Here is a 12,401-nt window from a genome sequence, read left to right as displayed (position 1 = left end):
AAAAGTTCATTTGCAAAGTATAATCTTTAGAAGGTGTTTTTCAGACATCTCGGTCACATATCACAATCAGTTAAAAATTGAACACACTCCCTCAGCATATGCTTATTTATTTATCATTTACATATAAGTACTAATATACGGATACATTATATGTATTATAAGGCATCCATGTTCCTGAAATGGGAATATGTAAATAGTAAATGAATCATGTTTTAAAATAATATTCATTTTGTTTAATAATTATTTAAAATATATTTCCATTTATTTTTATTTTTGAGACAGTCTCACTTTGTCACCTAGGCTGGAGTATAGTGGCACGATCTCAGCTTACTACAACTTCTGCTTCCTGAGTTCAAGCAATTCTCCTGCCTCAGCCTCCCAAGTAGCTGGGACTACAAGTGCACACCACCACCATACCTGGCTACTTTTTGTATTTTTAGTAGAGATGGGGTTTCACTATGTTAACCAGGCTGGTCTCGAACTCTCAACCTCAAGTGATCCACCCGCCTTGGTCTCCCAAAGTGCTGGGATTACAGTCTTCAGTCACTGTTTCCGCCCTTAAAATCCCTTTTTAATCTTACTAAAATTAATGTTAACAAATGACAAAGTAATGTAATTGAATAGGCCTAGTTAAATTTTTTAAATCTTGGCTTAACACCTTGTGATTTAACAATCCAAAGTTCTGGTTCCCAGCTTAGATTATCCTGATTCTTGGTTTTAAAGAGTGCTACAAATGAGAAGATACCTTGCAATATGTCTAATCCAAATGGAAGAGGGGTATCATTGCCTGCACATGCTGGTTTTCATTGAAATTTGGCCAATAAAGTTCTATTTTCCCCAGCTCTGACCACTTTTCCTTGCAAACTGATCAGAAAACATTGACTTTTTACTTTAAAACATCTGAGTTTAAAACTCATTAAAAGCCTTTGTTTTGGAAAAATTTTAAGGAGACTAAACAATTATTTCTAAATTATTTTAAGGAAGGGCACAGATATAAGGGTATTTTAAAAAATAGATGGCACACTTTTTTTTTTTCTGATGACCAAATCATATTTCTATCCTTCTAAATGATTTCTCAAAGCATTAATTTCTTTTGAAATATTGTTACTTTCTCATTCTTTTTTACTTTGAAGAAGCAGGTTGTGGGGTTTTTTGAAAATATAAAATATATGCTTGATTATGAACTACTTAATGTCATACGTTATTAGAGAAAGGTTGGTAACTTCGGAGCACTTCCTTTCTTATAACAGAAGAATGTTAAATTCCATCTCTAAGTTAACAACTCTTCAAAGTAATTTTCTAGCGCTTTCCAGCAAATTTCTCTGAGGTACAAAAGATGTTCATAGTCACTCCTCATGTCGTTAAAAATGCACTGTAAAGATTCTTCTATGTTTTAAGTCTTGCTTTAATGAATCCAGCCATACCAGTGACATCCTATAGCACTTAGACTATGGTACATTGCAATTCATTGAAAGCAAAATGACACATGAAGTTTTCACGGCCAGCCCATCCTTGCTGCAGAGTATACACATGGCTTGTGACCAACAAACACTGGTACAGTGAGGTCACCACTGTCAGCCTGTGTATTAAATAATCATAACACATCTCATTTTTAGCTAAAACTTAAACATAAAATAAAGTTTGAATATTTTCTTTTTTCTTTTTTTTTTTTTTTTTTTTGAGACGGAGTTTCACTCTTGTCACCCAGGCTGGAGTGCAATTGAGCGATCTTGGCTCACTGCAACCTCTGCCTCCCAGGTTCAAGCGATTCTCCTGACACAAGCTCCCAAGTAGCTAGGATTACAGACACATGTCACCATGCCTGGCTAATTCTTGTGTTTTTAGTAGAGACAGGGTTTCACCATGTTGGCCAGCCTGGTCTCGAACTCCTGACCTCGGCCTCTCAAAAGTGCTAAGATTATAGGCATGAGCCACCACACCTGGCCTGAATATTTTCTTTCTGTACCCTAAAGGATTAACTTGTACTTCCCTTGAAGTACATATCCTCCTGATGGACCACTGACTAAGAGAATATATTGCAATTCATCTGCCTTTCTTTTCATGCTGTACCCACTGTAACGTAGGCTGATTTTCCCCAAAGTGTGGGTTTTCCATCACTAAGTTTGAATTGCACACTGCTGCCCATTCCCCAATGTCTTCTATGCCTTTCAACATTTTCCCTCTCTGGACCTCAAGATTTATAAATCTACTCAGAAAAGTATGAAATGAGAGCACCATTTTATTTTTTTAACTTGACATTGCTTAAGATATTGCGTATAATTGCAAGATACTGGAAACAATCTAAATACCCCTTCACCGGGGACTGATTGAGTAAACTGTGGGACATCTGCATAATGGAGTACTATGCGACTATAGAAAAGAATGAAGAGGAGCTCTGTGAACTGGGGTAGAGTGATTTCCAGGATTTATTGTTAAGAAAAAGGTATCTATATTATGCTCTTTTATGTAAGAAGTAAGGGAACATAAGAAATATACATATATCTGCTCATTTGTGTCACATGAAAGAAATAGAGAAAGTGTATACCAGAAACTATTGGAACTGATTTCTTACAGAAAGTGGATGGAAATAGAGTAGATAGAATAAGGGGATGGGAATGAAGCAGAAGGGAAGAAAGTTGAGTGACTTTTCTGGGTATACATTTTTGTCTAGTTCTGATCTTTAAACCCATGTTTTTAATATACTCAAAAATTAGATAAATAATTAAAATCAGTCACGATACAGGGGAAGCCAAAATGGAACCCAAACACTGACAAATGAACCTAACTGAATTATAAATGAGTAATATAATTACACTGAAGGGATTGGGTAAAAACTAAGTCATTTTGGAAAGCAGAAAACATTATTATTATTATTATTTGAAAACATTGTTTTGACTGGCTAATACTTCAGTCAGGATTCACCCAGACAGGTCAATAGGACATGTACACTAAGGGATTTACTGCAAGAAATGGGCTTGCAATATTGTAGGGGCTGTCTAGGCCAAGTTAGAAATCCACAGGGCAGGCCATCAGGAGGGCAGACTGGAACTCTAGGGTGTGAGCTGAAGCTGCTGTTCACAGACAGAATTCTTCTTCTTAGGAAAGCCTCAGTTTCACTCTTAAGGCCTTTCAAGTGATTGAATCAGGTCTACCCAGATTATCCGGGATAATCTCCCTTACTTACGCAGGGAAGTAATGAGTGCAGTCAAGGAAGCAACAGAACAATGACGACAACAACAAAGTGGACCAAGAACCAGTAGAGTGGTAGTTTTAGGGACTGCTTAGTAACCACAGTATACAGGCTGCTACTAGTCTGTCTCAAAAGACCCTGAGCATCAACATATTATAACAGGACATGTAATTGACATCAATAATGATGACCATAGTCACCATCATTCACTTAGTTATGCGCTACCTCTTTTCAAAACAGACACAAGGCCCCTTAATCATTACCAAAAAGAAAAAAAAAATAGTGTTTAAAATTGTCCTTTTCACAAACAATGCCTATTACAATTTTTTTATCAGAATTGATGATTTTTAAAAATTTTCGTTTCCGCTTTCTCCTTCTTTCTTTCTCTCTCTTTCTTTCTTTCCTTCCTTCCTTCCTTTCTTTCTTCCTTCCTTTCTTTCCCTCCCTCCCTCCCTCCCTCCCTTCCTTCCTTCTCCCTCCTTCCCTCCCTCCCTCCCTCCCTCCCTCCCTACGTCCCGTCCTTCCTTCCTTCCTTCCTTCCTTCCTTCCTTCCTTCCTTCCTTCCTTCCTTCCTTCCTTCCTTCCCTCTTTCTCTCTCTTTCTCTCTCTTTTTTTGAGACAGAATCTCACTTTATTACCCAGGCTGGAGTGCAGTGGCATGATCTTGGCTCACTTCAACCTCCGCCTCTCAGGCTTAAGCAATCCTCCCACCTCAGCCTCCCAAGTAGCTAGGACTACAGGCATGTACTACCCCACCCAGCTAATTTTGTTATTTTTATAGAGACGGGGTTTCACCATGTTGGCCAGGCTGGTCTCGAACTCCTCACCTCAAATTGATCCACCCGCCTCGACCTCCCAAACTGCTGAGATTACAGGCATGAGACACTGTGCCCGGCCAACTTGGACAATTTCTATCAAGAAATTTTAAAATATGAAATTGGTTCTCAGAAGACTGAGTTTCTATCATCTGGAAAATGGGCTTACATAGAGACTCGTTTTTCCCTTGGTAGTGCCAGTGCTACAAAGTGCCATGGCCCCAGATTGGGGATATACAGAAGGTTGGGGGACAGGTAAAAAGAAAAATCAGTTTGGCACCATGGAGGCTGAGAAGGCTTGGGGGCTAGGATAGCAGCATGCAGTCAACCTCCTGGCCTCTTGCAATAGCCTCAGTTCCTATGGCCCTGGGGCTGCAGCTGAAGCCTGTGCTTCCCACAGGAGGAGCTTCCCCAGCCACAGACTCCCACTCCCTGGCTTGTTGAGGCCTCTGTTCTCATCTTAGGGACCTCGGATCACTTCCTCACTCACGAAAGCAGCTCTTAGTCCAGCCGAGCCCCTTGGACCACTGACCCCAGCATCCTGCCCCCAGCTTCAGCTCCTAGCCATCTTCCTGTTATAGCCTCTCCCACACTCTTCCCAAACTGCTCTGTGCTTTCTCTTCTTAGATTTGACCTCCACTGTCCCTCTTCTCAGACCTTCTCACTGAGTGTCCTGAGAAATTCTTGCTCATGGTAGGCATATGCAAGTTCATGTCCCAGTTTTCCTGGCCTTAAGGGAAATCTGTCTCTTCCCTGAGGACATTGAGGTCTTCCCCTGGGGCCCTCCTTCAGGGAGGCTGCTTATTCTCCACATCCCCAAACCTTCACCTGTCTTCGTTTCCAAGGCAGCTTCAGACTACTTTCCTCTACTCTCAGGTAAATATCCTGGCTTCTCTGAGGTGGGTGTCATGGTGTTCTGCCATCTTCCTCCCCTCTTATCTCCGTCACTTACTGACTTCCTGTCCCTCCCCAAACACATTGAAAACTGACCAGCCTCCCAGTCTCCCTGCTCATTTTCTAGTGGCTTCAGTTTCCATGTGGACAGCTAGTCCAGCTGCCAGCCTGACTGCTCCCTGACGTCCTCAATGTCACCACAGTCCTCTCTGGTCACCCTTCCCATGGGGCAGGGGGAACGCACTGGAGCAGCCCCGCTGTCTGGACACAGCCCTGCCTCTCCTTCCCACTCTCCTGCCAAACCTTCTCCTGAGTCTCAGAGCAGCCGCAATGCCTGAGAGTTGTTGGGAATCCTTCTTCCTTTCGGCAACCGGGACCTGAGAGAGTCCAGATCCTGTTTCCACCACTGAGATTGCTGGTCACCTTGACATTGCTGAACCCAAGGAACATCTTTCTCTTTCTGAAATTCTTTGCTACACTTGACACCAGGATCACGCTCTCCTCCTTTTTGTTTTTGTTTTTTTTCAGAGACACAGTCTCCCTTTGTCACCCAAGCTGGAGTGCAGTGGTACAATCTTGGCTCACTGAAGCCTTGAACTCCTGGGCTCAAATGATCCTCCCACCTTGGCCTCCCGAGTAGGATTACAGGTGCAAGCCACCATGCCTGGCCTACTGCCTCCTTCTTAAAATGTTTTACCTTCTTGGCTTCTGTGATCCCACCCTCTCCAGCTCCTCTTTATTTTTCTCAAAACTTCCTTTCCTGATTCTTTGTGGACTTTTGTCCTCTGAGCCTATTTTAAATGTTGCAGGTCCTTCGGGGATATGTCCTTGGCTCTTGTCAGGATTCCTGGGTCACTCACTGGAATATGGCTCATTTATCCAGTTGTACTTGCCCTACTGCTTTTAACCGTGCACACGGTTCTGGAGATGATCTCATCCACATCTCATGGTTTCAGTTATTACACATGTATTGAGGATTATTTCCAGCCCAGCCTACTCACCTAATATCCGGGCTTTGTGGTCCAACTGCCTGATGGAAACTTTCGCCTGGGTGTCCCACTGGTCCCTTAAACTCATGATTCTCAAAACCAAATGCATTATCTACCTATAAATCTTTTCTTCTTTTGATTATTTCCAACTTGTTTCAAGGTAGAGATTTCAGATTCGTGTGGTTTCATATCCAAGTAGTCATGTGCTGCTGTCACCATTGCTATATTTTTGTATCTGTCCCCTCTTCTTTACTCTAACTCATGTCACTATCGTCTCTCAGCGAAATCACTACTGTTATTTTAACATGTTGTTAAAAGATACTTCAATGCACAGGTCCCTGCTTAACTCTCTAGACTAATTTTTCTCTACTATCTGCCTTTTATTAATACTTTTAAATCTAGTAACATTTATTTTTCTTCTGCTTCAAGTGGCTCCCTTATTCCCTCATTACCTAAATAACTCCTACTCAACCCTTAAGACTCAGCTTTCTTGTTCCTTTCTCTAATAAATTATCTCTAGTGCACAATTTCTCTTCATCCCATCTCCCTTTCCCCCAGAACTGGATTACTTATCCCTCCTCTGATCTCCTGTAATGTGTTGTGTAAACTCTATGTTGGTACTTAGCGCATGACATTTTAAATATTCACTCTATGTCAATGTCTCTCCCATAAGACTCAGTTCCTTAAAGGCAAGAATTACATCTTATTCTTCATTAACTTTGATGCCATGTATAGTACTTGACTCATTTTAATCACTAAATAAATATTTGTTTTTTATGGTAAGCAAGCTAAGCAAGGACAAATACATGCAGCAGGGAGTGATATGGAGGGAGAAGAGGTCATGGTGATATCCGTTTCTGCTTAGGCTTCTGTGGTTCTGTGGCTGCCCCAGTGCGTTGGCTTCTGCTGAACCAGCTAGAAGGCACTGAAGACCAGAAGTGACAATCACAGTTAGGGCCAGTGAGTGTGTCTCTGCCTGAATAAACTCCGCAGCCCTCCCAACTCCCATGGTGCTGGTGTGGTCAAATTGCAGGGACCACTGCTCCCACCCCTTATGATCTGAACTCATCCAGACCCTGCTCATGCTCTACTTTGCTTGTGTTGTTCTCTTTGATGGAAAAGGACATTTTTTATCTCTGACTACTGCAATGCTCCCCAATGTCAAGGCTCAGCCCAAGTGGACTTTTGCTATATACTTTTCTCCAAGACATCAATTTGTATTTAACTCCCTTTATAAAAATCAAATGGATGTCATCAGTCTGGTACAATTTAGTTATAATATATTATCTTAGATAGGTTTCTATTTTTTTCACATGTTCGTCATAATTGACCCAATCCATTTGGTGAATGACAAGGCTTCCTGATGTCAGGGACCATGTGTTCATTTATGTGACAAGTAAGTATGCATTGCCTTCGTATAAAGTATCAGGCCTACACAAGGCATCGGGAGGAACAAACAGCGATTGAGACAGAAGTTCTACTCTATAGAAACAGATAGGCAAGTGCAGCATTGTTTAAGTCGGGGATATGCAAGCCAGGGAGTACATAAGAAGATCTATTAAAGTGAGAAAATATTTGAATTCCTAATATTTCTAATTTTTGTTTCTAATAGTCTAATATTGATATTATTCTAGCAAACTTTTTATCTAAGGAAAGAAATTAAGCTTTATAAATATTTAATATGTGAATTGATCCTGATTCCCTCAGTTGGTATCTATGTCATATAGTCATATATCATGTATGATACAAAAAGATCTTCGAGGCAGAGTGGGAGTTCTCAAACTCACGGGGGTTGACAGCACAAACCTCGGCCATTTAATCACTTTCAGTATACTGTGATGTATTGCAGTTTGAATGTGCTTGGTTAAGAGGTTTGCTATTATCTAGCTTTAAGAAAATTAGCCCTCAAAAAGAGACCAGTGGCCTAAAAAAATAATTCATTTAAAGATACCATCACTTAAAGGTAATACTACTAATGCAAGCACAAGCAAACAAGAAAGTGTCAGCTGACATCCTCTCCACTCAATAATGAACATTTCAGCCATATTTCAGTAGAAAACAATGTTAATCTAAACAGATCTAACAAGAACTTGTCCAAAATTTTAAATGATCTAGAATACTAATTAATTAGGAAACTCAACCTAAGAACACTTTTTACCTTGAGATACACCTAGTAATAGTTCGATGTAATCATCATAATAAAAAATTTTAACAATTAAGCATGAGTTTTCACTTCTGCTTTGTATGTAAAAAGCTGCAAAGACTATTGTTCTCATCACAACAATGAGAAAAGTCCAGAAAAAAACAAAATCATAACTTTATTGAACCAATCAGAAAGCTGAGGAAAATAGAGTTATCTGAGCTTGAAAGAGAGATAGATAAAAGATACAAACTCTCTCATCTATAGCAAACCACATGAGAAAAAGCTGTAGGCCACAATACAAGTGGGGAAGAAGAAGTCAGTCACATTTTAAAGGAATTTCCGAAGGCTAAGTGTGGGTTAGTGTGCCAGTCCAGAATAGTGAGGGCACCAACTAAAGGAGTTAATACTCATTCACAAACTCCTATCTGTGGATTCTACTGAGTGCTCATGAAAAAGACAGTGAGTGGGCCTGCACCCACTGTGCAGGGCTTTGGGGATAAGCCTACCCTGTGTGCTGCCCCCAGTGTATGTGAACGCTGTCTAGCAGTATAAGGACAGGCCCACCCCACGTGCTGCTTGTGCCCATATGCACCTCCCTCCCAAAAGCAGGGGGACTTACCTGTCTACACTGACATTGCTGCCACCAGCTCCTGCCCACATGCACCACCCAGGAGACTGTGATCCAGCACACCCAGCCTGCCAGCATCACTGCTGGTGCCTGTTTGCACTGCTTGGTGCTCTGAGGGTTGGCTTGCTGCTGTTGCCACCACCACCAACATCACACACACTGTCTGGGCACCAGAGGACCTACCCTTCAGGATCTGCCACTGCCGGCACCATGCACAACACCTGGGGGCCCAAGGCTCTGCCCTCCTGAACTTGTCACTGCTGATGCCCACATATATTACCTTGGCACCTGAGCACTGGCATCCTCAGCACACCCCCACCACTGTCACCACTGTTGCTCGAGGACTGGCCCATCTGGTCATTAGCATCATCAGGAAAGTGTCACCACAGCCTCCACTAACAACTGCAGCCTAAGCCACTGAGGAACTCACAGATGCCACTGATGAGTTCATTACAGCTGAAGAAATCATGCAAAGGCTACACTACTACACCCACCAAGAATCAATGCCAAAGTGCCTTTCCCAACCAATACTATAGAGACATCTACAGGAAAAAGTATTTCCCTGCAAAAGCCAATCGACAAAATTGGAAGCAGCAACTGTTACGATAGATGTGTGGATATTAAGGTAAGGACACAAAAACATGAAAAAGCAAGAAAACATGACACCTCCAAAGGAACATTATAATTACCAGTAATAGAGCCCAAAGAAAAGGAAATCTATGAAATGCCTGGAAAAAATTTCAAAATAATGACATTTAGAAAGTCAGTGAGATAGGACAACCCAAATGAACAATACAAAGAAATCAAGGAAAGAATTCATGATTTGAATGACAAATTCAACAAAATAAATGCTGAGGAGCTTAAGGAAGTCCTACATCTGGAAGCAAAAGAACTACATCTACATATATATGAAAACACACAAAAAATAAAACTCATTGATAAAGCAGACACACAAATGAGAAAAAAAGGAGTCAACTGATATTACTATAAAACGGACCAAATTGTAGAAGTAAACAATAAAACAAAAAATACAAAGCAATCAGAAAACAATGCACAAGATGACAATAACATGTCCTCACCTATCAAAAACTATCTTCAATGTAAACAGCTTAAATTCCTCAATTAAGAGCTATAGACTGGCTGCATAGATCAAAAAACAAAAAAAGACACAACTATATGCTGCCTAAAAAACTTACTTCACATGTAAAGACACACATAGATTGAAAGAAAAGGAATAGACAAAATTATTCCACACAAACAGAAGCCAAAAACATGCTTCTGTAGCTATACTTATATCAGACAAAATAGACTTAAAGTCAAAAAACATAAAAAGGGACAAAAAATGTCATTATAAAATGATAAAGGGATCAATTAAGCAAGAAGATATAACAATTGTAAATATATATGTACCTAACACTGGAGTACCCAGGTATATAAAACCAATATTGTTAGAGCTAAAGAGAGAGACTCCAATATACTAATAGTTGGGGACTTCAACATCTCACTTTCATCATTGCACAGATCTAGACAGAAAAGCAGCAAAGAAACGTCATACTCAATCTGCACTAGAGACTAGCTGAACCTAACAGGCATTTACAAGACATTTCATCCAATAGCTGCAGAATGCACATCCTACTCATCAACACATGGAACATTCTCCAGGATAGACCATATATTAGACCACAAGACAAGTCTTTTTTTTTTTTTTGAGACGGAGTCTCGCTCTGTCGCCTGGGCTGGAGTGCAGTGGCCGGATCTCGGCTCACTGCAAGCTCCGCCTCCAGGGTTCACGCCATTCTCCTGCCTCAGCCTCCCGAGTAGCTGTGACTACAGGCGCCCGCCACCTCGCCCGGCTAGTTTTTTTTTGTATTTTTTAGTAGAGACGGGGTTTCACGGTGTTAGCCAGGATGGTCTTGATCTCCTGACCTCGTGATCCGCCCGTCTCGGCCTCCCAAAGTGCTGGGATTACAGGCTTGAGCCACCACGCCCGGCCCACAAGACAAGTCTTAACAAAGTTTTAAAAATCAGAATCCTAACAAGTATCTTCTCAGCCCACAATGGAAAAAAACTGAAAATCAGTAACAAGAGGAACTCTGGAAACTGCACAAATACATGGAAATTAAACAACATGCTCCTAACAATTAGGTCAATAAAGATATTCAGAAGGAAATATAAAAATTTTGTGAGGCAAATGAAAATGGAAACATGTCCTTTCTGCCCATGGATGCCGCCGAGGAAGCATTGTTAAAGTCTCTCATCCCCCTGCTGTCATGTCTAAGTCAGAGTCTCCTAACGAGTCCTAACAGCTGAGGAAACTCTTCATTGGAGGGTTGAGCTTTGAAACAACCAACCAGAGCCTGAGGAGCCATTTTGAGCAATGGGAAATTCAAGGGCCAAGTGTTAATGAAAGATCCAAACACCAAGCGCTCCAGGGGCTTTGGGTTTGTCACACATGCCACTGTGGAGGAGGTGGATGCAGCCATGAATGTGAGGCCACACAAGGTGGATGGAAGAGTTGTGGAACCAAAGAGAGCTGTCTCAAGAGAAGATTCTCAAAGACCAGGTGCCCACTTAACTGGAAAAAGGTATTGGTTCGTGGCATTAAAGAACACACTGAAGAACATCGCCTAAGAGATTATTTTGAACAGTGTGGAAAAATGGAAGTGATTGAAATAATGACTGACTGAGGCAGTGGCAAGAAAAGGGGCTTTGCCTTTGTAACCTTTGACGACCATGACTCCGTGGATAACACTGTCATTCAGAAATACTGGCCACAACTGTGAAGTTCGGAAAGCTCTGTCAAAGCAAGAGATGGCTAGTGTTTCATTCAGCCAAAGAGGTTGAAGTGATTCTGGAAACTTTGGTGGTGGTCATGGAGGTGGTTTTTGGAATGACGACTTTGGTCACGGAGGAAACTTCAGTGGTTGTGGTGGCAGCAGTGGGGATGGCTGTAATGGATTTGGTAATGATGGAAGCAATTTTGAAGGTGGTGGAAGCTATAATGATTTTGGCAATTACAACAATCATTCTTCAGATTTTGGATCCATGAAGGGAGGAGACTTTGGAGGCGGAAGCTCTGGCCCCTATGGTGGTGGAGGCCAATACTTTGCCAAACCGTGAAACCAAGTTGGCTATGGTGGTTCCAGTAGCAGCAGCAGCTATGGCAGAGGCGGAAGATTTTAATTACTGCCAGGAAACAAATCTTAGCAGGACAGGAGCGGCAGAGAAGTGACAGGGAAGCTACAGGTTACAACAGATTTGTGAACTCAGCCAAGCATAGTGGTGGCAGGGTCTAGCTGCTATAAAGAAGACGTGTTTGAGACAAATACTCATGTGTATGGGCAAAAAACTTGAGGAGGACTGTATTTATGATTAATTGTATAACAGGTTATTTTCGTTTCTGTTTTGTGTAAAGTGTAAAGCATTCCAACAAAGGGTTTTAATGTAGTTTTTATTTTTTATTTTATTTTATTTTTTTGAGACGGAGTCTCTGTCGCTTGGACTGGAGCACAGTGGCACGATCTTGGCTCACTGCAAGCTCCGCCAGCCGGGTTCACGCCATTCTCCTGGCTCAGCCTCCCGAATAGCTGGAACTACAGGTGCCTGCCACCAGGCTCGGCTAATTTTTTGTATTTTTAGTAGAGACAGGGTTTCACTGTGTTAGCCAGGATGGTCTCCATCTCCTGACCTCGTGATCAACAGAATAAAAGACAAAAACCATATGATCATCTCAATAGATGCA

General features: G+C 41.5%; 1 protein-coding gene and 1 pseudogene across 3 annotated transcripts in view; both read left to right on the top strand.

Moving 5' to 3' along the window:
• NGF (nerve growth factor) overlaps window positions 1–12,401 on the top strand; it is a 1,213,865-nt gene that overhangs the window by 642,194 nt on the left and 559,270 nt on the right. The window lies entirely within an intron of this gene.
• LOC126930791 (heterogeneous nuclear ribonucleoprotein A1-like) lies at window positions 10,930–11,842 on the top strand (annotated as a pseudogene).

Source organism: Macaca thibetana, chromosome 1 (assembly GCF_024542745.1).
Source record: "Macaca thibetana thibetana isolate TM-01 chromosome 1, ASM2454274v1, whole genome shotgun sequence".
NCBI lineage: Eukaryota > Metazoa > Chordata > Mammalia > Primates > Cercopithecidae > Macaca > Macaca thibetana.
This window is presented reverse-complemented; position numbering and strand designations above follow the sequence as displayed.